The 13466-nt window shown below is 41.7% G+C and overlaps 1 protein-coding gene across 5 annotated transcripts in view; it reads right to left on the reverse strand.

Annotated features, from left to right (window-relative positions):
* Positions 1-13466, reverse strand: part of tanc2b (tetratricopeptide repeat, ankyrin repeat and coiled-coil containing 2b) — a 174122-nt gene that overhangs the window by 143765 nt on the left and 16891 nt on the right. For all 5 annotated transcript variants that reach the window (XM_085466765.1, XM_085466764.1, XM_085466763.1 and 2 more), the window contains exon 2: positions 12176-12279. The gene's annotated coding sequence lies outside the window, so the exon portion shown is untranslated. The remainder of the gene's footprint in view (positions 1-12175; positions 12280-13466) is intronic.

Genomic DNA, 13466 nt, shown 5'->3' on the forward strand with positions numbered 1-13466 from the left:
TAAAACTCAGTCGGTGTCTCTGCTCTGTGCAGGCGTTCAAATTAAATTGTAAGAATTAAATCGGCTGAGTGCTGTACCGTCCCCGGTTCGCATTCATTCCTCATCTCCCTGTTAATCACGGCTTGGATTTACATCAGGCTAGGATCTTCTTGGTGCTCCAAGTGACATTTGAAAGATGGAGCCATTGATGTAATTACACTCCATGCAGCAACAGCACAACAGATTAAGTAAATGTTGATTTTTGTGAAGGCAGTTATATAAAACTGACTGTATTGTGTATAAAAAGCATTCATCCCTGACATTTCATGTTTTTCAAAACAAAAATCACAGTAAAGGCTTCATTTTACACCGATTAACAGCTGCAAGTTTCACTGTGCCAACTGGTTTGTACTAATAATTAAGTAGGCTGAGCTTGTTTGATATTATGACTAAAATACACACAAAAAAGTGCACTTACTAAAAAAGGCCCTTAAGGTAGTTTCTGTTTTATAACCTATGCCAAGGTCCTTCCATTAAATATATTCCCAGTGACTCAGTGTTGTAAAAGAAAACAAAACCTTACCAAAGAAGTGTGAATACTCTTTTAAAGGCCTTTTAAATGAAAGCACAAAATGGCTAGGATAACTTCTAATAACATTCCCACACATCGTGTCCTGGCTCAGCTGTCACATGGTTCCAGTGCCAGCCCGAAGCTGGTTTCACACAGAATTAAGTAACCCTGCTTCCCTCTGCGCTGTCAGCTCCTTCTGCCTGACATGAGCAGGCTTCAAATGATACCCAAATGTGTTGATTTGGCCACTTCAAGGGAAGCGCTAAACAACCGAGTACGACTCCTATTTCAAGTTGATGTGTGCATCCAAATTAAATTCATTTTCCTAAAAAGCTTGACAACATGTCACTTAGCCGGAGGCCTTGTAGTAACTTTGTATCACTGCGTACCAGAGCCAGATAGTGTTGGACTTCCTTGCCTTAGGCTGTTGTGTATGAAGTGCGGCTTACTGGTTGATAGGCTTAGCATGGTTCCTAAGTGGAGTAAAGGCACGAGGGGGCTTACTGGCTTCCTTCATGAATCCACAGAGTTACAAAGGTCTTCATCTGAAAAAAAACTTTGGTCTTATCCAATAAAGCTGCTGTGTTTCTTCTCTGTTCACTTCAAAGTGAACCCTTGGACACACACAGAGATGACTGGGGCTGAAATGCACTGCAGACAACACATTAAAGCTTCGACCGTATATTTTAAGCAGTCTCATATATCTCTCTATATCTCTCTCTCTATATATATATATCTATCTCTATCTCTATATATATACACACACATCTTTATTAGGGGTGCAATGATATTCATATCGGTATTGAACCGTTCGATACAGTGCTTTCGGTTCGGTACGCATATGTATGAACAATACAAAATTTTTAATTTATTTTATCAACTTTTATTCTGACGATGCTGTCTGTGTTGAGAGCTCAGTGGATCTGCGTTCGACTACTCCGCCTAGGCTGCACTGTCGAGAGCAGATCCACTGAGCGCAGCACAAGCTAGCAAGACAGAAGTTAAGCTCGTTGCAACATGGCAAATTGAACCTCCCCCACCCTCATTCAGACCTCGCCTTTGGAACTATTTTGGTCTTCATGTGACGTATGACCCTGAAGGTAAGTGCGTCATGGACAAAAGTAAAACAGTATGTTGAATGTGCCACGCAATGCTCAATTACATGGGTGGGAATTACTGCGTTAGCGCAGTTTGCTCGTTAACGTGTTGACGCTGTCCAGCCCCACGCACGGGGCGATCCGCGGTAACTCGTTAACGGAGATTTGCCGTGTTGTGGCGTTAACGTCGTTTCAGATTAACGCTGACAGCACTAGTGGGAACACAATGAATATGACTGCACATTTACGCCGACATCATCCTAGTGCAAAGACAAGTGGAAGCAGACAAAAACAACAAGCACGCATGCTACAAACTTTACCCGAGTCATTTAGACAGCCGTTAGCACATGATTCTCCTTATGGGGACCTGATATGTTTAATATGCTGCTGAGAGTATACCCCAGAAGAAGCGTATAGTATAGCTTTTATTTTGGAAAGAGCCATTTCTCTGTAATAAACTCTCTTTTCCAAAGATGAGTGATTTCTCGATCAGATAGATTTATTATTTTATCCCTTTGTTGTTTCAGCAACATTAAATTTAAAAACTGTACTTTTGAGTTAAAATATATATTTATAATTTTAATAAATGACAAATTAAAAAAGCATGAACATTTTTTGTATCGAAAAAATATCGAACCGTGACACCAAAGTATCGAACCGAACCGTGAATTTTGTGTATCGTTGCACCCCTAATCTTTATATATACATATCTATCTATCTATCTATCTATCTATCTATCTATCTGCTGTGGAAGACTTAGAGGACACAGAGAAATGTCATCAGTTCTAGTGTTAAGGCACGTTCATGTCAAGACCCCACACTCACATCCATCTTTTATATACAATCAATGACTGTGCTCCACTTGATGCAATTAGCCAATTACAGTCAACCATGAAATGAAAGTAAAACTAAGTAAAAATTCAGAACTTCAACAAAGGCAAACATTAAGACAAAAGTTCCAAATTAATTTCATCCCTACTTTAAAAAACACAAGAAAGAAGTACTGAATATTACCCCACTACATCTGCCATGCTACATGAGGCACCGGATATTAACTATGGGGTATGAAACACTCCAATATGTGCAGTAGGGCTGCCACGATTTGTCGACTAGTCACGTGTCGTTTGAAGCTTTGTAAGATCGCAAAAGACGCAGGAATAATAGCAGGATTTAAGAGTGTAATAACGGACTGAAACAGAAGATGGCAGCACAGCATGTACAAGGATGCCAGCTGCCGTTAAACCCCGAAGAAGAAGAAGCAGCTGTGTCCCAGAATTCATAGCGCGGCCCAGCTTAGTTTCCAACAATGGCGGTAGCTAGTTAGTTTTAATATTACTCTTATTATTCTTTCTGGGTCACAAAATAAACGTTTAACATATTTTCAGGCGAGAATGTAGCTGTGTAAACCTCAAATATCTGCTCAGTTTATCAGGACACCACATATTTTCAAAAGCGCTCCGACGTTTTCGGAGACGTCTGTTACCCACTAGCTCGATAGCTAGCCGGGGGCTAGGTCACTAGCGCCGTAAGAACACCGGACTCCCGGCAAATTGTTTTCAAACCCACCGCCGTCTTTGCTACTCAGGTTAAATATATATGAGTCACTTAGATAAATTAAAAATGTTATTGTTTGGCTTTTTTTTAGTATTTTATTTGTTCCTGAGTAAATCGGTTTGGCTGAGATTAAAGTTATAGTTTTTACACAGCTGAATAAACGTCAAGCAGACAGCTGATTATCAGAAGTGTGAGATGCTGGAGAATATACTCCGGTGTCCTGTTATATTTTAGATAGCAAGGAGTTTATTAAACTTTACCGAAACAATCTGCAAATTTCATTAAAATTGAATAAACTATCATCTTGTCTTTATTTTTAGTTAGCACCTTAAAAGCTTAAAGCTGTAAGCTAATGATAGTTATATAAGAGCAGATGCTGCTGGTGCAATAAGCTGTAGTTTTATGTCCAGTGGATGATGATCTGATTAGTCGACTAATCGCATAAATAATCGGTGACTAGTCGACTATCAAAATAATCGTTTGTGGCAGCCCTAATGTGCAGTGCTGATTCATTTACACCATGACACAAAAACCTCCACTGAGTGCTGTATAAGATGACAGAGACCAAAATTAGTCATCCCTGATTGTCAGTTAGCTGAAGGTGAAGAGAAACCTGACAACGAAGGTAAAATTAAGTGTCCATCTTTATTTTTGGCATCCACAGATAGTGCCTGTGACGTCAGGAAAACCCACAGACAGTCCATGTGTGGTATTCAACATGTCCCAGGGGTATAGGGAGAATGTTATCAGAGCTTCAGGACAAGGGTATGGTTTCAAAACCACAGGACAAGAACAGAACCGATCAATAAGGAAAGGCCATTTAACACAACAGAAGAAGAGAGTCAGAGAGAGTCGTTTAGGTGTGTCAAAGGGGTACTCACGTTGACATTTGGTGCTGGCAAAATTACTTTCTCCCATTTACTGAGCTTATCCACTCATAAATAAGGCAGAAAAACAGATCCAATTGTCAAAAGTGATTGTTGACAACAGCCTCTGTTTTGTTCACGTCTGGGGAAATAAGTCTGCAAATTACACTGGCGTGGATATAAACGGGGCTCCACTGAAGCAGAGACTGAGCTCGGAGAGGAATACTTTTCCTGATGAATTATGCATTGTTCCACTTTTGTATCATCATGTATGCCACCACCACGTTCATGTTCACTCTGTGAAGAACTTTTTGTCCACTGCGAATTAGCAGCACCTCTCTCTAATCACCTTTCATGTCATCCACAGACAGTTTCTACAGGAGGTGCGTTTGCAGTCAACCTGCAAACGACTGTGATTAAACAGCCAGTGTCAGATTGCAGGGACATGGTCTCCTTTTTATGTAATCAGCAACAAAATATGTAGCTTTATCACCAACTTAAAATTTAAGTTAACTTAATCCTTTTTATCCTCCAGATTGTTAAGTCCTGAGCCATCTATATACCACCACAAAAAAAAGGCATTAGTGGGCTTCACAAGGGTAATGGTGCCTTCAAGGTTGCCATTTGTAACTATAAATCTAGCTTTGAGCAGAGAGTACAAAAGGACAGAAGGAAGTGTGGGAGGGAGAGAAAACATCTTAAATTACTTGCTCTTCCAGTTCATCCCACGACCAGATCTCTGTCACGGGTTGGACTGACGTTTGATTGAAAGTGCAGACACGGCAAACCAAGACCCAATTAGCACGTTGGCTAGCCCCTGACCCCTGATGGCAATCTGATGACTACCAATAAATGTCTGTTAGATCACAGTGTGTCAATCACGTCTGGTGGCTCGGGAAGACGGAGCTTTGGTTTACTCCCACACTCGCACAGAAAAACGATCCAGGCTTCAAAGAAAATTGGACATATTTTATTTATGAACACTTTCATACACGTTGGCAGTCACGCATGTCATTTTCACTTCAGCAGCAATGCATTAAGGAGCTTTAATTGAAAGACACTTATACAGCAAGTGATTTCATTAAATGACTGATTGTTTTCTTGTGGCGTCACAATTATTTGTCTTTAGTCATTAAGACTGTTGGGTTGATGAGGATGTGCTGTGGAAATTAATGAGCTTTCACGCACAAGAAAAAGCATTTTTCACTCTGTTTAATTGAAAATGAGGCACTGTATTATTAATGCGAATACAGCATTGTCCCTGGATGAGGTCTGCTGAACAGCCATCAGCGGTCAATAACGTATGAATGTCTCTGAATGTGGACATGTGATTCCCTACAAGCTGAGGGTGCAGAAATCTCATGTAGATGGAACCATGTAGCATCGCCTCCAATCCGTCCTCTCTGCTCAAAGTCACAAATCTTTCACCACGCCTTAGCATTCCACATTAGCACACTGATGTAGGCCTTGCCAACCTCAGCAAAAGAAAAAGGTTCATCTGGAGACACACTGCACCAGCCTTACACAAACTGTCCATACTGGGTCCAGTTCTAGGTTTTTGGGGACCTTATGGACATTTTTCAGGGACTCCCTCATAATCCTTAAATCAATTAAACATACTTAATATAATTTGTTGTGCATCACAGTTTCTATTGACTAAGCATAAATGGTCTCCATCTGTAATCATGTACTGTTTTAAATATTAGAGCACAATTTTTATAACTATTTTTTTAAAGCATCCCTTGCCATTGGGTTGCAGACACCTTTAGGTTCCCTGGCCCCTCTTTGAGTACCATGTGTTTAAAAAGTGCAATCGTGGGGCACCACTATAGCTCACTTGGTTGAGCAGGTAATCCATATGCCAATAGGCTGCAGGGGCCTGAGTTTGATTCTGCTACAGACCATTTCCTGCGCGCTCTCCTCATTCTCCTGTCTGCTTCCAGCTGTCCAACAAAGGCTTTTAAAAAATGCCCCAAAAATTTATTTAAAAAAAAAAAAAGCCATCGCAACAGCCAGGTGGGATTCTGTGGTCGGGGGCGGAATAAAATAACACATTTAATACATCATTTCTGTTCCCTGTTGCTATTCCAGTGTGAGAATCTCTAATGCATTTGCAGTCATTTATTGTCCCGTGCGTTTTTTCTCGTGTGCTCTCCATCCCCTATGGCTGTCATCATATGTGAGGGGAGGAAGGCTGGAAGGTCCTCGAGGAGCATTGCTGACCCCCTAACCCTTCCAGTGTAGTCAACTAAAGGGAACTAGGGCCACTAATGACCCTGCTGGACCAAAGTCAAGTGCCTCAGAAGAAGACAAGCACCTTGCATTGCTGTGTGGGCTGTTGAAGCACCTTGTATAACCTAAGGTTAAAAGGTGATACAAAAGAGCACACTTAGCAGTCAAGCTTATGTAGTAGCCAGTGGAGCTGCTACCGAGGAAATAAAACTGCCTGCATGTTTACCTAAACCAATCCCAACCCTTAAATTAATTTCAGATCACAAACTGGTGAAGACGTAGAAAAATGTTCCTTTGCATAAATCACAATGATATCCATCACATTTATCTCCTCAAGATCAGAATAAAAACAGGGTTTGTTCCTGGCTGAAATAAGCATCACTACAAATATAATCTAAACATAATTAGTCCTTGTACAGTAAAGGAAATTATTGAGAATTGCCACTGTATAAATAAAACAAAATTAAATAGTCTATGACCTTTTTATGAACAAAAAAACTTTATTATGCTTGAGTAAATAATACTCCCCATTTGCATCATTTTACTACAGCGGTAGTGATTTTGCTTAGTGTTGCAGGAATCTTTACATCTTTGCATAAAAACCTGGAAAATGTGAAAGCGTAATCTTAGCTCCGTTCATCAAAATAAATCACAAGCTGTTTTACAGCCTCACAAGGAAGTTTAGTTTCTGAACTTTACAAAGGAAGACTGCCAGAAAGAGAATAGCCTCAACAACGGACACTTGTTCCACAAAGTAACTGCCACATATATGGAAGTTGTGTTGGTGGATAACATAAGAAGTCCCGTGTTTCACCGAGAAGATAAGCGTTGGCTATGTGAAGATCACAGAAGTTTGGAAATCTCTTACGACCGGATGTTTTTCTCTCCTACACCAGGGAATCTTTTTCTTTCCAAAAATGCTTTGCTTTACTTATCAAATCCTACCAAACTCCCCACTGAAAGACACTGAGAATGAAAGTGTAATACATTTAAAAAAGGTCAATCTACACCTTGCAACCCCGTCCAAGAGGGACCACACACACTCTGTGCATCTACAAGATAATTTGCTCTCCTACAAAGCACAGTTGCCGCCAACTCTTTTTGTTGTTTAACAGTTAGATTCTGGGGGAGGGGCAGCAGCTGTTAGCTGAGCCCAGCTGTCAAAGATGGCTGGCATAGATGAGAGGGGAGGAGCGGATTTGAGCAAACCTGTGCATGAATGGTCCCAAAGGAAACTCACTTTAAAAGAGTTCCCCCAACAGCCCAGATGATAACTGGATGTCTCTGTTTACCTCTGCGTCTAAGGCATATTGGCAATCCCATGCACTCATTACATCCGCTAAATACTGTGATGAAGATAAACCATGATTGACTTGGCAATGATGATGAGGTTTCGCATGAAATGTCTACATAGTCTGCATATTCTTAAAACTTTGGTCCGACTACACACCTCACCAGCATCATTTACAAGAAAAAGTCCAGATGCTCCCGTGGTCTCGTTGCACTACGTCCAAACACAATACAATAAACTACACAGGGCAAATTGAGGTGGACTTGGGCCACTGACTGAAAAGATTATGATTTACAGGGTAGGAGTTTATGACCCCCCCCCCCCCCTCCTCATAATTATTATGCATGAACTGAAATGAGGAAAAAAAATGTTAAGGAAACTGTGGTACAGCTCAGTCTAGACTACAATGCACATTTGCTTTCATGCTGTTCACGCCATGTTATTTCTCAAACCGTACATTAGCACAAATTGAATTCTCCGTCCTTCATTTCCTGTGTTGGAGCCTGGCTAGTTCACTGTGGTCACTGTTGAGACCACTGGAAGCCGGGCTTTAAGCGGACTACGTCAGCTGTTAAAATGAAGGCTTTTAGCAACTCTAACCTGGATTTTCTCTTTGCCACTGCTACCATGGAAGATAATAATTTCAAAGTAAGACTCAGTACTGCACGTTCTTTCATAACAAAAAATATTTTTTCTAATGAGAAATATAACCAACGATAATTCATCTACCCGTTACCATGATAGCACCATCATCTGTCCATCATAGCTTCTGTTATTTGGACTGTGGATGACAAAAATGTCAATATATGTATGCTTGGTCTTGCAAAAATATATGTATACTCTACTGAAAACCCCAAAACAGAAATCCTCACAGGACATGAGAATAAAAAGCCCTTTCATGTACAACTTCCAATATGCCCCCACCCCCCGAATGAATCATTGCTCAAAGCCAATGCAGCTCCCTCTCACCTCAAACCACCGAATCCAGAGTTAATCAATGTGTCCAGCTTCAAAGCCATTGGCCTAAAATGCTCAATGAGCTGCATGGCAATTACAGTACATTATAGCTAACAGCATCCAAATCAGCAGACACCCCCCCACCCCACCCCACCCCACCCACACCCCCCGCCAGACCAGCAGTGCAGACAATAGAGTCTAACAAAAAAACTATACTGTTGTTTTTCTTAACCTGTCCACAAGGTAAATGAAAGAGAGGATGAGATTTCTTACAAGTGTGTTTTTCAGCCAGGATTGTTCCTCTGCTTTTCAGCTGAAATAACCTATGCAGAGACAATTATGTAATCCCTCACCAGCTTCCCGCTTAACTATCAACGGCATTAGCTGGCAAGCATGACTAAGCTAGAGCTGTCCCAAGCACAGAGGTAAGATAGAGGGCGAGTTATCCTTTATCTATTTTCATAGGGAAACCTAAACATTAAATCCATCCAAAGTATTAGGAGCAGTGTACAGCCACCGTGTAGCACCCCAGGGAACAGGAGCTCCCAGAGGATACACATGCAAAAACAGAGAGGACACACGAACTCCACACAGTGAACTGCCCCAGTTTGAACCCAGGGAGCAGTGCTGAGAACTAAGCCACCATCGTATGGGCTGTGCGGGCTGATAGATCCACCGTCACAGCACTTATTGGTTTTTAGACTTCTGTTTTAATGCTTCAAGATATGCAATTTGATCATGGCATGATGCAAGGAATCACATTCAAGAAGTCTTGATGCATGCTCAATCATCCAGGTAAGAAAATCCCAAAAAGTTGATTCTGTTCATCTGGACGTAGCGTTTTCAGTGCCAGAAACGTCACTCATCCAGGAAGTCACATGGAAGTGGTGGATCTGACTGAAAACCTAAGGAAAATATATGGCACTATGCAGAATGTTAGCTGCACTGATGGGTGTCTAAACAGGTTGATAATTTACAAATTAATGTATAAGACTTGAAAAAAATGATCAACATCATAAACTCATCAGGAAAGTCAAGAATTTAATGAGAAGTAAGGTAGGTTTTGTGTTAAGGAATTTCTGACTGTTTTTCATTAACAAAAAGACAGACATGCACCAGCCCATTCACAGCAGCCAGAAAGGCATTTTATTCTTTCATTCTTTGACTATTTGGCAACCGAGGTCTGTGGTTTCTGTGTTATACTCAAGTCAAAGCAATGTTCAAGCTGGAGGAAACATATCCCCTGAACATTCAAGCTACTTGGAAAATAATCCCTGGTATTATCTGCTCATAATCTTGAATGGATTTTTGACTACAAGTACAAACACGACCCAAAGCGAAACCGTTCTGGACTTACAAACTGGAGGGAAAAAAACAAAAAGCAAAAAAACAAAATCAAGCCAGCGAGGGCAGCTCTCCCTAAACGTACACAGAATTTATCTTGCAACTAAATTGGTTTGCTTCACAACTGGCTCCTAGCGTTGGCGTTTGTGGCTTTCAGTGTGTCAGATTTGACACAGCTCTCTTTCAGTAGCTGTGGGCTGTAGCTAACCACCCACACAACCCACTGGAGACCAAGCAGATTCCCTTCACCAGCTTGACAACACAGATCATTCTCATCATTGTCCCCTCGAGCACTGAGCAGACATTTATTGCCTAAAGCATGTGACTGGTCAAAATATGACTAATACTATAGTGAGCAAGTCTATAAATGCAGTTCCTTTACTGTAAAAATGAGCTGAGGCTTATAGAAAACTACTGAAGCTACTAGAATATAGTGCAAACCACCAACGCCTACAGTTTCCAGAGGGTTAACACCACATCACTTTGGATGACATGCACAATTGAAGCACTAGAAGCCAGCATTTTATGCGCCCGGAGATGTTGTCATATTTCTGCATCTTCGCACCAGTGACCAACGCGGGAGCCGCCACGCAACGTCAATCACAAACTGACAGGTCCACGCTGATGGCCAAAGGGGGACAAAGCAGCCTTCCTCTGGTCCAAGCCCCGAGATTTGTGCATTTTTGACTTGTTTACCAAGATGGGTGTCCAGAAGAGGGGAAATCTAAAAGATTTATGCATATAAATCAAATCAACCGCTCAAACAAAGAAATTCCTTCACACGCTAAAATGTGAGTAATTCAGACCTTTGCAGCAGTTTATGATTATAATTTACGCCAGCTCCTAAACAGCACTCGCAGACTGTGTCCCTTTTGTACAGTCCCAGCTTTACAGCCGAGGAATCTCTGAGGAAGAAGAAAAGAGCCAGTGTCATGCGGTCAGAAGGCATTTTAGTCAGACAAAAATTTGTGTCAGCACTTTCTGCAAGGGAGCGAGAGGCCAGCGTTCAGAGCTGTTAGCCTCTTTCTCAGAGGAGAGCCAGGGTTTAATGGGACTACTCTTCCACTCCATTTGCCTGCTCACATCTTGCAGGCCACAGCTGCATACATGTGAGCCAGTGACTGTCGCTCTGCATACCTCTCTGCAGCCTGGGAGCTCCTGAACCCACTTTAATAGCTGACAGAAGTCGTTCGTCTTCAGGCGCACACTTGAACATCGAAACGGACTATGGACAAAACGCACGTGGATGAGACAACACTTTGTCCTGGTAATAAGACTGCAGAGGTCGCTGACAAATTACGCATTTTCGTACCTCCTTACCGGCCCTCGAAATTATCGCACCACATCCTCATGCTGCTGTGTGGGTTATAGTTTTTCTGACTGTGACAACACCAGAAGGTCTTGCTCTGACTTTGGATCCATTTCAGACCCAAACAACAATTTCATGGCTGGCTGGTCTCAAAGTAATTACATGTGGCCTCAAGCCGGAGCATCGATCAGTACCCGGGACACTTCTGAAAAATAAGACTATTTTTGATAGACAGCTTCTTTAAGAGAAGACAGCACCTCTACCGTATGGACTATGGAAATTCACAGTGAAAAAGAAGCAGGCTCTATGTTTCATGCATTTATTTCCTGTTGACAGAGTTTTCAGAGTTAACTCACATTCCCAACTCCCGTCTCCTGAAAAACAAGTGTTACATGTTCAACTACTAAATCTTTAAATAACACAAATTTGAAAGAAACAATTTGCTAGAATTAGCATTCCGTATATAGCAGCTTGAAATGTAGTGCCACTTAAACAAGCAAGCTGCTAACTCCCAGTTTAGCCTTCTAACCAAGGGTGTCAAACAAAGGTCTACAATCTGGCCCACAGGACAGTTTTGGAAAATGTGAAGGAGGGCATAAATTTTGCACTTTTAATTTATTTATTTATTTATTTAGTAGTTTTACAGCTTTTCCTCCTGATAAAGACCTCCCCCATGGCAATACCACAACAGAGTAATAAAGTAAACAAATGGGGAAAACAAGTTCCTGTTTTTTGAGGCCACAGTCATTTTTTTAAGAAACATGCTCTGTATACTAACAAAAGCTTTCGGCTTTATAATTACAGGACAGTTTTTGTTCTCATTTTGTGGCCTACTTACACATTGCAAGCTTAACAACATATCTACTGTTCTGTGAGTGTTCCTATACCCCAGGACTTTTCTGTGGTGCATCTGTAGGTGTAAAAAGGTCCCAGCTACACACCGGTTCCTGTGCCATGAAACTTAAGAAGACTCACCATGAGCAGACAACAAATCCGGCTTTGAGGGCAGCGAGGCGCTACATTTCGCTGGGCTGAACCACAGTCCCAAACCCTCTCCAGAGGGGACACCCAGCAGCTCTCTACAAAGGCAATAACAGTGAAATAAAACACTTTAAGGTGAGCAATGAACTGAAAGGGCCTTGTATTGACACACAAGAGAAACAGCAGACACTATTTGACATCCGACTCAGTGGAGTGGCAAGTCCACAGAGTGAACAGCCTGACCTGTCACTGTTCACTCTGCTGTGGATCTTTTTCCAACAGAGAACACAAACAGCTTTCGGGGCTACAAGGCCTGATTGTTAGGGCGGACTGGGACAGCAGACAGTTGTCATATTCCACAGAGGGTGGAATCTGACATAAAGTACTGCTTTGAAAGTTGTGATGTAGAGGCTCTAAGTAGTCTGACCGAAAGTCTGATTATGTCATTAGATGTTGAGTTAAGGACGGGGGAGAGAGGGACCGAAATATCTGTGTGGGTGATGTTAGCAGCCATGTGATTAACACGAAAATGAGTGGGAACCGGAGAGATGTAAATGTGAACGGCTATTGTTTGGCTGCTCCCAGTGTCGAGCATTTAAATTAACATCTTTAATACACACAGGCCACCCAGTGGTAACATTACATTACATCACATACTGCGTCCCCCTTAATGCTCATAAGTACGGTAATCTTCGGCAGCATTTATTAGCTACAGGGGACCCACTGAGCTCATTCCAACTTCATATTTTTATTTTACACTCTACAAAAGTATCCCTGCATGATTCACAGTTTAAAATAATACTTATGCATCTCTAACGGGGACTTGGTGCAGCCTCTCACCTCATCCACTGTCTGAACCCCCCCCCCCTCCCCAACCCTTTAACCCGAGACAGCATGAAAAAGGTGGACCACGTTGGGGAGTGTCAAGCATGGGGTAGACATGAGAGAGAAACTGAGGACAAAACATTCATAATGCCCTGGATAATAATTTTAAACACTCAGTGTAACCAACTTTTGCAAATGTTAACTTTTTCTTCCCTTAATATGACCTAAAATGAGCATCCAGAGGTGTTTTTGCAACCTCAGGTATTTCCCCCTAGTGGCCATTAAAAAACAAACAAAACAACAAAAACAACAAAAAACTGACCGCCTGGCAACCGCCTAACAACCGTCTGTCGCTAGGGAAAAATGAGTACTCCCCAACCAGTTGCGATCAGTTGCTGAATGCTACTGTGATATCATCTACCAGCAACGCAGGCCTAAAGACTGGTTTAATGACCCCTCT

Source organism: Copadichromis virginalis, linkage group LG8 (assembly GCF_057382275.1).
Source record: "Copadichromis virginalis isolate Kocher_CV1m ecotype Utaka linkage group LG8, C_Virginalis_male_GT1.1, whole genome shotgun sequence".
NCBI lineage: Eukaryota > Metazoa > Chordata > Actinopteri > Cichliformes > Cichlidae > Copadichromis > Copadichromis virginalis.